The following is a 12,993-nucleotide window of genomic DNA, read 5'->3' as shown; positions in this document are numbered from 1 at the left end:
TAAATGGTAAAAATGATAAATTTTATGTTCTTTCTTTCTCTCTATACATGTTATGTATATATATATAAAACATATATATAAAATATATAAAAATCCCAAAGGGCTGGGATTACAGGGAATATATATATATATATATATATAACTAAAAATACAAAAAAGTTAGCTGGACATGGTGGCACACGCCTGTAATCCCAGCTACTCTGGAGGCCAAGGTACAAGAATTGCTTGAACCCAGGAGGTGCAGGTTGCAATGAGCTAAGAGATCATACCACTGCACTCCAGCCTGGGTGACAGAGTGAGACCCTGTTTCAAAAAAAAAGAAAAGAAAAATAGATCACTCCTGTAATCCCAGCACTGTGGGAATAATATATGTATATATTCTTTTTGACACAGAGTCTCACTCTGTTGCCCAGCTGGAGTGCAGTGGTGCAGTCTCTGCTCACTGCAACATCCACCTCCTGGGTTCAAGTGATTCTTGTGCCTCAGCCTCCCAAGTACCTGGCACTGCAAGTGTGCACCACCATGCCCAGCTAATTTTTGTATTTTTTATAGAGATGGGATTTCACCATGTTTGCCAGGCTGGTCTGGAACTCCTGACCTCAGGTGATCCACCCGCCTCAGCCTGCCAAAGTGCGGGGATTACAGGCGTGAGCCACCGCGCATGGCCTACGTACCATAGATTTTATCACAGCTAGACAACAACAACAAAAACTATGGAACAGTCTTACAATGATGGGATATTATGCAGTCAATTGAAAATGAGTAGGCAGATATATACTACCATAGAAAGATGTCTATGTATTACTAAGGACAAAAAGCATATTGGTAAATAGCAGGTATAGAATGTCTCTATTTTTACAAATATAATTATTAATAATAATGGGTTAGACCGGGCATGGTGGCTAATGCCTCTAATCCCAGCACTTTGGGAGGCTGAGGCTGGAGGATCATGAGGTCAGGAGTTTGAGACCAGCCTGGCCAACATAGTGAAACCCCGTCTCTACTGAAATACAAAAATTAGCCTGGCATGGTGGTGCGTGCCTGTAGTCCCAGCTACTCGGGAGGCTGATGAAGGAGAATCACTTGAACCCGAGAGGCAGAGGTTGTGGTGACCCGAGATTGCGCCACTGCACTCCAACCTGGGCAACACAGCGAGACTCTGTCTCAAAAATAAAAATAAAAATAAAAATTAAATAAATAAATAAATAAATAAATAAATAAATAAAGGGTTAGGGCCAGGCACGGTGGCTCACACCTGTAATCCCAGCACTTTGGGAGGCTGAGGCAGGAGGATCACGAGGTCAGGAGATCGAGACCATCCTGGCTAACACAGGTGAAACCCCATCTCTACTAAAAATACAAAAAATTATCTGGGCATGGTGGCACGTGCCTATAGTACCAGCTACTTGGGAGGCTGAGGCAGGAGAATGGCGTGAACCCGGGAGGCGGAGCATGCAGTGAGCCGAGATCGCGCCACTGTACTCCAGCCTGGGCGACAAAGCAAGACTCTGTCTCAAAAAAATAAAATAAAATAAAAATAAATAAATAAATAAATAAAAAGGGTTAGAAGCTGATGGAATATGCACCAAACTGTTAGCAGTACTGGGGTGAGAGAAGCGTTATGGGGAGTGTTCATTGTACATTACAAATTTTTATGATGTTTGAAGTCAAAACTAGAAAGTATTTTTTCTAAAATAACATTCAGGCCGGGTGCAGTGGATCATGCCTGTAATCCTAGCACTTTGGGAGGCCGAGGTGGGTGGATTGCTTGAGCTCAGGAGTTCGAGACCAGCCTGGGCAACACAGTGAAACCCCGTCTCTACTAAAATACAAAAAAAAAAAAAGTTAGTCAGCATGGGGCCGTACACCTGTAGTCCTAGCTACTCGGGAGGCTGAGACAGGAGAATTGCTTGAACCTGGGAGGCCGAGGTTGCAGTGAGCTGAGATCATACCACTGAACTCCAGCCTGGGTGACAGAGCGATACTCCGTCTCAAAAAACAAAAATAAACACACCTTCAATGGTTCTTCTTTGCTGTTAGGATAAAGTTTCAATTGCAGGGAATGGTACATGCTTACCTACCTTATTTCTCTGAACTTCCCTCCCGGCAGCCAAGTGGAATTATTTCTATTCTTCTGGTGCCATGCTCCCTCTGTTGTTGGGACATTCACACATATACTCCTGTCTGAAACACCACTGCAATCCTTTCTTTACCCACAAATTCCTGATCACCCTGCAGGTCTCAACTAACATATTCCTTTTTCTATAAAGCACCCCCCCACCCCGATCCCTCTGAGCCCTAGTTACACACTCCTCTTGTGCCCTCTCTGGCAAATACCCTGTACTTATTTTATTATTTATTTATTTTTAATTATTTAATTATTTTTTAATTTTTTAATTAATTAATTAATTTCTTTATTTTTTGAGACGGAGTCTCACTCTGTTGCCCAGGCTGGAGTACAGTGGCGCAATCTCAGCTCACTACAACCTCTGACTCCCTGGTTCAAGTGATTCTCCTGCCTCAGCTTCCCAAGTAGCTGGGACTACAGGCGCATGCCACCATGCCCAGCTAATTTTTTTGTATTTTCAGTAGAGATGGGGTTTCACCATATTAGCCATGATGCTCTTGATCTCCTGACCTCATGATCCATCCCCCTCGGCCTCCCAAAGTGCTGGGATTACAGGCTAGAGCCACCGTGCCCAGCCTTTTTTATTTTTATTTTTTGAGACAGAGTCTCACTCTGTCACCCAGGCTGGAGTGCAGTGGCACGATCTCAGCTCACTACAACCTCTGCTTACCGGGTTCAAGCAATTCTCCTGCCTCAGCCTCCCGAGTAGCTGGGATTACAGGGGCCCACCACCATGCCCAGCTAATTTTTGTATTTTTAGTAGAGATGGGGTTTCACCATGTTGGCCAGGCTGGTCTCCAACTCCTGACCTCAGGTGATCCTCCTGCCTCAGCCTCCCAGAGTGCTGGGATTACAGGCATGACCACTGTGCCTGGCCTTCTTTTGTTATTATTATTTTTTATTTGTTTGTTTATTTATTTATTTATTTATTTATTGAGATGGAGTCTCCCTCTGTCGCCCAGGCTGGAATGCAGTGGCACGATCTTGGCTCACTGCAAGCTCCGCCTCCTGGGTTCACACCATTCTCCTGCCTCAGCCTCCCCAGTAGCTGAGACAACAGGCGCCTGCCACCATGCCTGGCTATTTTTTTTGTATTTTTATTAGAGACAGGGTTTCACCATGTTAGCCAGGATGGTCTAGGTCTCCTGACCTCACGATCCACCTGCCTCAGCCTCCCAAAGTGCTGGGATTACAGGCATGAACCACCATGCCTGGCTATTATTATTATTTTAATAGAGACAGCTCTCAGTATGTTGTCCAAGCTGGTCTCAAACTCCTGGCCTCAAGCGATCCTCCTGCCTCAGCCTCCCAAAGTGCTGGGATTATAGGTGTGAGCCACCATTCCCAGCCTATCCTGTACTTTTGAATCACCTACATTACACACCATATTATAGTTGCCTGGGTCCTTGTCAGCCTTTCCTGCACAGCAGGGAAGGCGACCATGTCGTCCATCTCTCTTTCCCAGCTCCTAATTTAAGACCTGATGAAGAGGGACTCAACCCAAACTTATCGTTCAGATGAATACATACCATCGATTTGTGAATCTGGTCAGGGTTAGTGGATCCCCACCTGCCCCAACCTCATCTATGCTACTACAGCAACAAGGGCTTTCTGGCCCTGAAAAGGACTTGATCTAGCTTACTTGTCCGTCAGGGTGCCAGTCAACCTCTCTGTCTTCTGGAATCTCAGATAGCTTGACTGGATTCTTTATAATTACACCAGAAATAGAGTAAGTGTTTACTCTGGGAAACGAGCTCTAAAGGAAATGAAATGTCCTTCATGAGGCCCCAAACTGAAGCAAAAGGAAGGTTGGAATGGAGGTCTTCCAGCATGATATCCAGGACTCTTTCTACAGAACCCTTACTACTTTCTTTGGGCAGGAGGCAGGTCTTATGCTTCCACAAGACCCTAGCACCTAGGACAGGAACTGGGTTGGAATACATAGCAAATGAGTGTTTATTGAATGAATAAAGAAAGAGGGAAGTTCTATACATAAACATGCTCACAAACACACACTCACATGCACACAATATCTTTTCCATAGAATTTAAAAACAGAGTGGCAAACCCACAAAAACAGCCACAGAACTTGTGACTTTCCATATCATTAGGCATGATTGTGCCACCATCAGGAATGAAATGCACCAGCGGAATCAGAGGTAACCAAGGATCTTGCGCTCTTTAAAAAAAGAAATTGTTTTTATAGAGACAGGATCTCACTCTGTTGCCCAGACTAGAGTGCAGTGGTGCGATCCTGCCTCACTGCAGCCTCCAATTCCTGGGCTTAAGTGATCCTTCCCACTCAGCCTCACTGCAGACGTGCAGTGCCATACCCAGCTAATTTTTTTTTTTTTTTGAGACAGTGTTTCATTCTGTGGCTCAGGCTGGAGTGCAGTGGCACGATGCTGGTTCATTGCAACCTCCAAGTCCCCGGCTCAGCTGATCTTCCCACCTCAGCCTCCCGAGTAGCTGGGACTACAGGTCTGCACCACCATGCCCAGCTTATTTTTCTGTTTTTAGCAGAGACTTTAAACCAGAGGGAGAGTAAGTCTTTGTACTCATTAATGAAGGACATTTCACTTGCTTTAGACCTCCATGTTGCCCAGGCTGGTCTTGAGCTCCTGGGCTCAAGCGATCTGCCCACCTCAGCCTCCCAAAGTGCTGGGATTACAGGCGTGAGCCACTGCACCCAGCAAAATTTTTGTATTTTTTGTAGTGACGGGGTCTCGCTGTGTTACCCAGGCTGGTCTCGAACTTCTGGCCTCAAGCCATCCTTCTGCCTCAGCCTCCCAAAGTGCTGGAATTACAGGCATGAGCCCCTATGCCTGGCCAGAACTTGCACTCTTTATACCCCAACCCAACCCTTATGAAGCCTCGTCTCTGCGCCCAGCACTGTGCTGGGTACTAGGAATTCAAAGATGGAGTACACACTGTTCCTGTCCTGGTGACACACCATCTACTTGGAGAGAAGCTTGTAGAAATAAATAGTTACTGGCCAGAGTGGTGGGGCTCCCTCAAGGCAAACATGGATGGATAATGCATGAGCAGAAGCACCTGTCACATTGGTGCCTGAATGCTGCTCACCATGGGTAAAGCATCATGTGCCCAGGCAGGAGAGGACACTGAAAAGGTGGGCCCAGCCAGACAACAGAGGGCCATGGGTATGATGCTGGGAAGTTTGGGCTGACACCTGGGTCCTGCTTTTTGGAATATAGGACACCTGGGTCCTATTTTGGAATATGTGGTCTTTTTTTTTTTTTTTGAGACAGAGTCTCACTCTGTCACCCACGCTGGAGTGCAGTGGCGCGATCTCAGTTCACTGCTACCTCTGCCTCCCGGGTTTAAGCGATTCTCCTGCCTCAGCCTCCTGAGCAGCTAGGACTACAGGCATGCACCACCATGCCCAGCTAATTTTTGTATTTTTAGTAGAGACAGGGTTTCACCACGTTGGCCAGGCTGATCTTGAGCTCCTGACCTCAGGTTATCCACCCGCCTTGGGCTCCCAAAGTGCTGGGATTACAGGTGTGAGCCACCAAGCCCGGCCCTAGAATATGTGGTCATCTTATCTATCAATTAGCACATCTGTACAGTAATTCAGTGGAATATTAAAATGTTAACAGTATTATAAACAAAAGCCCAATTGACTTCATAATTAGAAAATTATAAAAAAATACCTAAAATTTGGTCCTTTATATTCTTTTTTTTTCCTTTTTTTTTTTTTTTTTTTTTTTTGAGACATGGTTTCACTCTTGTTGCCCAGTCTGGAGTGCAATGGCATGATCTCGGCTCACCACAACCTCCGCCTCCCAGGCTCAAGCAATTTTCCTGCCTCAGCCTCCCAAGTAGCTGGGATTACAGGCATGTGCCACGATACCCAGCTAATTTTTTTGTATTTTTAGTAGAGACAGGGTTTCTCCATGTTGGTCAGGCTGGTCTCAAACTCCTGACCTCAGTTGATCTGCCTGCCTCTGCCTCCCAAAGTGCGCGGACTACAGGCATGAGCCACTGTACCCGGCCTAGTCCTTTATATTCTAAAAGGATTCTCCAAAGGATGGCAAAAGAAACTGATATGCAAATAAGATTTTTTTGATGCCTTGTACCCCCTAAGCTGATGCCATGTGTGGTAACTATAGCCACAATGTGTGGACCTATCAGACTGTGACTCTACCTAAAGGATCTTAAAATAGCTCTGCTCTGCTCTCTGGAGCAGGCAAGCATCTGCTCTATTCGGCAGTAGCTCATTCTTTACTATTGTTGCTATGTGACAAACTATTGGCTCTCAGTGTTAATCCAAGCCTGCCAGAGAAGGAGGGTGGGCAGAAGGCTTTGGGAGAAGCATCTTTTCTAGAATGTAATGTAACAAACAGGTCTTGAACATTTCTTAGGTAACTGGCCCTGAAGATACAAATATCTGGTTCAGTTCAATGAACATGAATTAACCCCTATGTGGCAGGCACTGTGTTGCGCAGCAGGGATAGAAGAACAAATGAAACTCACCTGGTTTCTGTCTTCAGTTGTTCACTACCTAGTAGGAGAGTCAGAGTCATAAATAGGAAACAGCAAGCTCATGTGGGAGACGCAATGATAGAGGCTTGGGTGATGTATGGACATTCAGAGAGTGCTTCAGATGAGTTCAGCAGTGGGCATGGTGATGTGCCTGTGGGACGCCCATATGGAGATCATGCATGGACAGCTGGACAAACAAGACCACAGGAAAATCAGACTCACTCCATGTCCTTGAGGGTCTTACTATCTAGTGAAACAGAAATGTAAACACAATAAAACAATAGATCAATGACAGTATTTTTTTTTTCAGACAGAGTATTCCTCTGTCACCAGGCTGGAGTGCAGTGGCACGATCTCGGCTCACTGCAACCACTGCCTCCTGGGTTCAAACGATTCTCCTGCCTCAGCCTCCCGAGTAGCTGGGATTACAGGCATGCGCCACCACACCCAGATAATTTTTGTGTTTTTAGTAGAGACGGGGTTTCACCATGTTGGCCAGGCTGGTCTCGATCTCCTAACCTCGTGATCCGCCCGCCTCAGCCTCCCAAAGTGCTGGGATTACAGGCGTGAGCCACCGCACCTGGCCTAATGACAGAATTTTGTAGTGGAAGTTAACACAGAGGTTCACACAAAGGTGATGGTGTAACTACCATGCCCTGGAAATGTTGATGTTCCTCTAGGAGACAGCCTAGGAGCTGAATTATTTTATTTATTTATTTATTTATTTTTGAGACAGAGTCTTGCTTTGTTGCCCAGGCTGGAGTGCAGTGGCTTGATCTCGGCTCACTGCAACCTCCGCCTCCCGGGTTCAAGCGATTGTCCTGCCTCACCCTCCTGAGTAGCTGGGATTATAGGTGCCTGCCACCATGCCTGGCTAATTTTTTGTATTTTTAGTAGAGACGGGGGTTTCACCATGTGAACCAGGATGGTCTTGATCTCCTGACCTCGTGATCCACCCGCTTGGCCTCCCAAAGTGCTGGGATTACAGGCGTGAGCCACCACACCCCACCAGGAGTTGAGTCTTGAATGATTCCGAGTGGTTTTCCTGGGCAAAAGGAAGAAGCCTGTGTGAAATAATTGGACAACTGCTTGGCTCTGCAGTCCAGGCACAAGTAAGGGGGACATGGCCAGGGCTGGCACAGCAAATCCGTAAAGCCCAGCACCTGGACAATGGGCACTGGTGATGTGGCTTACAAGAGAGGGGAATGTATGGCACTGCCTAGTGATGTAAGACTTTGGGGGTATCAAGGTTGCTAGAGGCATACAAGACAGCAAGCCTTGGCCAAGCATGGTGGCTCATGCCTGTAGTCCCAGCACTTTGGGAGGCCAAGGTGGGAGGATCATTTAAGCCAGTGGTTTGAGACCAGTCTGGGCAACACAGCAGGACCTCATCTCTGCAGAAAATTAGAAAATTAGCCAGGCTTGGTGGCACATGCATACCTGTAGTCCCAGCTACTCGGGAGACTAAGGAGAGAGGATCACTAGAGCCCAAGAGTTCAAGGCTGCAATGAGCTGTGATTGTGCCACTGCACCATAGCCTAGATGACATAGTGAGACCTCTGTCTCATAAAAAGAAAAAAAAAAGAAAAAAGACAGCAAGCCTTCACCGTTCCATGCTCCTCCAACCTGACAAACATCATATTCCATATGGGATGCCAAGACCGCAGGGCTTCAGGTGCATCTCCATGAGACACAAGAGGAATGCCTGCCTTGTCTTCCTCCTTGCAGCCTCACTGAAGGTTGATCTTTTGTACTATTTTGATTCATTTTGCATAAATCAAAGTAAATGCAATTTCAAATCAAATCCAAATCAGTACCTCAGTTTAAATTCTTGAACCTCAGTAAAATTCTGTGCTTTGACCTAGCTCAGCTTTCTTGGTAAGAGAAATAGACTCTTGATAAGGCTGATGAAATCATTGTTGCTGCTGCCAAATGTGTAGAAAAACCAGTAGAGATATTCATTAAGTGATTTATTTATTTATCAAAAATGTATTGAGGCCAGGCACAGTGGCTGACATCTGTAAAGCCAGCACTTTGGGAGGCTGAGGCAGGAGGATTGCGTGAGCCCAGGAGTTTGAGACCAGCCAGGGCAACATAGTGAGACCCTATCTCCACTAAAAATAAAAATAATTAGCCAACTGTGGTGGTGCTTGTAGTCCCAGCTACTCAGGAGGCTGAGGTGGGAGGATCGCTTGAGCCCAGGAGGTCGAGGCTGCAATGAGCCATGATTGCACCACTGCACTCCAGACTGGACAACAGAGTGAGACTTTGTCTCAAAAACAAAAACAAAAAAAGTATTGAAGCGGCACCTTATGTGGCAAACAAAGGGTGTGTTTATTTAATCTATAGAGGTCTTGTAAATTGATAAGAAAAAAAAAGGGAAAAAAATAGGCAACACCTTCCAAAACAATAAGCAGTTGTAGCTGATTAACCCTAAGGAGAATCCTAATAATTCCCACCTCCTAGTGTCCACATCCTTGTGTGATCCCCTCACTTTGCATGTGGGCAGAACCTATGACCCACTTCTAATGAATATGGCAAAGGTGGTGGGCTGTCACTTCCAGATTATATCATGTTATATAAGACTCTATGTTAGCAGATTGAATCAGTAGATTCTCCTTGCTGGCTTGATGAAATAACCCACATGTTGAGGAAGCCTACATGGCAAGGAACTCTGGGTGGCCTCTAGAATCTGCCAGAGGCCTCCTGCCAACAATAAAAAGCCAGGGCCCTCAGCCACACAGCCACAGGGAAATGAATTCTGCCAACAATCTGCATGAGCTTGGAAGCAGATTCTTCCCCACTGGAGCCTCCAGATGACAATGTAGCCCAGGCCATACCTTGATTGCAGCCCTGGAAGACCCTGGGCAGAGGACCTGACTAAGTTATGCCTGGACTCCTGATCCACAGAAATTGTGAGATAAGGCCCCAGCGCAGTGACTTACACCTGTAATCCCAGCACTTTGGGATGCCTGAGCCTGGGAGTTTGAGACCAGCCTGGGCAACAAAGTTGAACTCCCCACCCACCCCACCTCTTTTTTTTTTTTTTTTTTTTGAGACAGGGTCTCACTCTGTCACCCAGGCTTGAGTGCAGTGGCATGATTATAGCTCACTGCAACCTCCGCCTCCTAGGTTCAAGCAATTCTTTAACCTCAGCCTCCCATGTAGCTGTGTCTACAGGCTCGAGCCACAAACACTTAGCTAATTTTTGTATTTTCTGTAGAAACGAGGTTTTGCCACGTCGGCCAGGCTTGTCTTAACTCCTGAGCTCAAAGCAATCTGCCTGCCTCGGCCTCCCAAAGTGCTGGGATTTGCCATGTTGGCCAGGCTCATCTTGAACTCCTGAGCTGAAAGCGATCCACCTGCCTCAGCCTCCAAAAGTGCTGGGATTACAGGCATGAACCACCATACCTGGCTGGGCATGGTGGCATGTATATGTGGTCCCAGGGAGCTTGAGGATCGCTTGAACCCAGGAGGTTGAGCCCTGCACTCCAGTGTGGGCAACAGAGTAAACTCTGTCTCAAAAAAAAAAAGGAGACCGCGTCTGCTCCGCAGCACAGAGCCTCACCCTCGCCGCTTGGCTGCCTGTCCACACCCCCAGCCAGCTCACCATGGATGATGATATTGCTGCGCTCGTTGTTGACAACGGCTCTGGCATGTGCAAGGCCGGCTTCGCGGGTGACCATGTCCCCTGGGCCATCTTCCCTTCCATCGTGGGGTGCACCAGGCACCAGGTCATGATGGTGGGCATGGGTCAGAAGGACTCCTATGTGGGCAACGAGGCCCAGAGCAAGAGAGGCATCCTGACCCTGAAGTACCCCATCGAGCATGGCATCATCACCAACGGGGACGACATGGAGAAGATACGGCACCACATCTTCTACAACAAGCTGCATGTGGCTCCCGAGGAGCACCCTGTGCTGCTGACCGAGGCCCCCCTGAACCCCAAAGCCAACTGTGAGAAGATGACCCAGATCATGTTTGAGACCTTCAACACCCCAGCCATGTATGTGGCCATCCAGGCCATGCTGTCCCTGTACGCCTCCGTCCGTACCGCCCATGTACAAGGGGTATGCCCTCCCCCACGCCATCCTGCCTCTGGACCTGGCTGGCCAGGACCTGACTGACTACCTCATGGAGATCCTCACTGAGCACGGCTACAGCTTCACACCACGGCCGAGCGGGAAATCGTGCGTGACATCAAGAAGCTGTGCTACGTCGCCCTGGACTTCGAGCGGGAGATGGCCATGGTGGCCTCCAGCTCCTCCCTGGAGAAGAGCTACAAGCTGCTCGATGGCCAGGTCATCACCATTGGCAACGAGCGGTTCCACTGCCCCGAGGCGCTCTTCCAGCCTTCCTTCCTGGGCATGGAATCCTGTGGCATCCACAAAACTACCTTCAACTACATCATGAAGTGTGACGTGGACATCTGCAAAGACCTGTACACCAACACAGTGCTGTCTGGCGGCACCACCATGTACCCTGGCATCACCAACAGGATGCAGAAGAAGATCAGCGCCCTAGCACCCAGCATGATGAAGATCAAGATCATTGCTCCTCCCGAGCGCAAGTACTCCGTGTGGATCAGCGGCTCCATCCTGGCCTCGCTGTCTACCTTCCAGCAGATGTGGATCAGCAAGCAGAAGTATGACCAGTCCGGCCCCTCCATCGTCCACGAATGCTTCTAGGTGGACTGTGACTTAGTTGCATTACACACTTTCTTGACAAAACCTAATGCACAGAAAACAAGATAAGATTGGCATGGCTTTATTTTTGTTGTTGTTTTGTTTTGTTTTGGGCTTTTTTTTGGCTTGACTCAGGATTTAAAAACTGGAACAGTGAAGGTGACCGCAGTTGGTTGGAGCGAGCATCCCCCAAAGTTCTACAATGTGGCCGAGGACTTTGACTGTACATTGCTCTTTTTTTAATAGTCATTCCAAATATCGTGAGATGCATTGTTACAGGAAGCCCCTTGCACTCCTAAAAGCCACCCCACTTCTCTCTAAGGAGAATGGCCCGGTCCTTTCCCTAGTCCACACAGGGGAGATCATAGCATTGCTTTCATGTAAATTATGTAATGCAAAATTTTTTAAATCTTCGCCTTAATTTTTTTTATTTTGTTTTATTTTGAATGATCAGCCTTCATGCCCCGTCTTTTTTGTCCCCTAACTTGAGATGTATGAAGGCTTTTGGTCTCCCTGGGAGTGGGTGGAGGCAGCCAGGGCTTACCTGTACACTGACTTGAGACCAAGTTAAATAAAAGTGCACACCTTAAAAAAAAAAAAAAAGGCAGAGGCTCTGCCCTCATGACCTAATCAACCTGACCACTTCCCAGAGCCCTACCTCCTAACATCATCACCTTGGTGACTAGATTTCAACATGATTTTTTGGAGGAACATATACATTCAAATGCTGGCAATCATATGCACAGGGCATATATGAAATATAATAAGTACAATTTAAAGATAAAGCCAACATTTGTGTAATCATTACCCAGGCCATGAAATAAAATATAGCCAGTCTTAGCAGACCAACTCCCGACTGTGTGGCCTTCCAATATACCCTTTGCTTCCCTGAAGATGTAACCACTACACCGACTCCCGTCACCATTATTCCCTTTCCTTTTGGCAATCCAGCCACATTGATGTGTAAAGCTGTGATTTGTTCATTTTATTGCTGTGTGATTTCCACTGTATTAATGAAACACAATTTAGTTTTCCACTTTACTATGAACAAACATTTGAGGCTCCCCCCCCTTTCTTATTTTTAGAGACAGGGTCTCACTGTGTTTGTTGCTCAGGCTGGAATGCAGTGGTGAGATCATAGCTCACTGCAGCCTCGAACTCCTGGGTTCAAGCGGTCCTCCCACCTCAGCTTCCTGAGTAGCTGGGACCACAGGTGCATGCCACCAAGCCTAGCTAGGTTTTCCATTTTTGTTCTATTAGAAACACTTCTGCTCTAAACGATAATTTATAAGACTCCTGGAACACATAGGGAAGGCTTCGTCAAGGAGTATGTATACTAGGAATGGAATTGCTGGGATAAAGGGTGTGTATATCTTCAGTTTTTCTAAATAATTCTAAACCACTTGTCTGTACAGTTCACCAATTTATACTCCTGCCCCAGTGTGTGAGAGTTCCCTCTACTCTCAGTGTGTGAGAGTTCCCACTGCTCCACTTCACTGGCAATATTTGGTTTTCACAGACTTCTTAATTTTAAACACTCAGATGAGCATGCAATCGTGCTTTATTGTGATTTTAGTTTAGTTTAGTTTAGTTTTGTTTTGGGGACAGTGTCTCACTCTGTTGCCAAGACTGGAGTGCAATGGCGCGATATCGGCTCACTGCAACATCTGCCTCC

The 12,993-nt window shown here is 46.9% G+C and overlaps 1 pseudogene across 1 annotated transcript; it reads left to right on the top strand.

Moving 5' to 3' along the window:
* Positions 1–10,238: 10,238 nt before the first annotated feature.
* LOC100982852 (actin, cytoplasmic 1-like) lies at positions 10,239–12,289 on the top strand (annotated as a pseudogene). The gene has a single exon (XR_008955177.2). The product of XR_008955177.2 is annotated as an actin, cytoplasmic 1-like (transcript).
* The last annotated feature ends 704 nt before the right edge of the window (positions 12,290–12,993 follow it).

This window comes from Pan paniscus, chromosome 23, assembly GCF_029289425.2.
Source record: "Pan paniscus chromosome 23, NHGRI_mPanPan1-v2.0_pri, whole genome shotgun sequence".
Lineage (NCBI taxonomy): Eukaryota > Metazoa > Chordata > Mammalia > Primates > Hominidae > Pan > Pan paniscus.
Note: the sequence above shows the minus strand (reverse complement) of the source record. Positions and strands in the feature narration are given on the sequence as shown.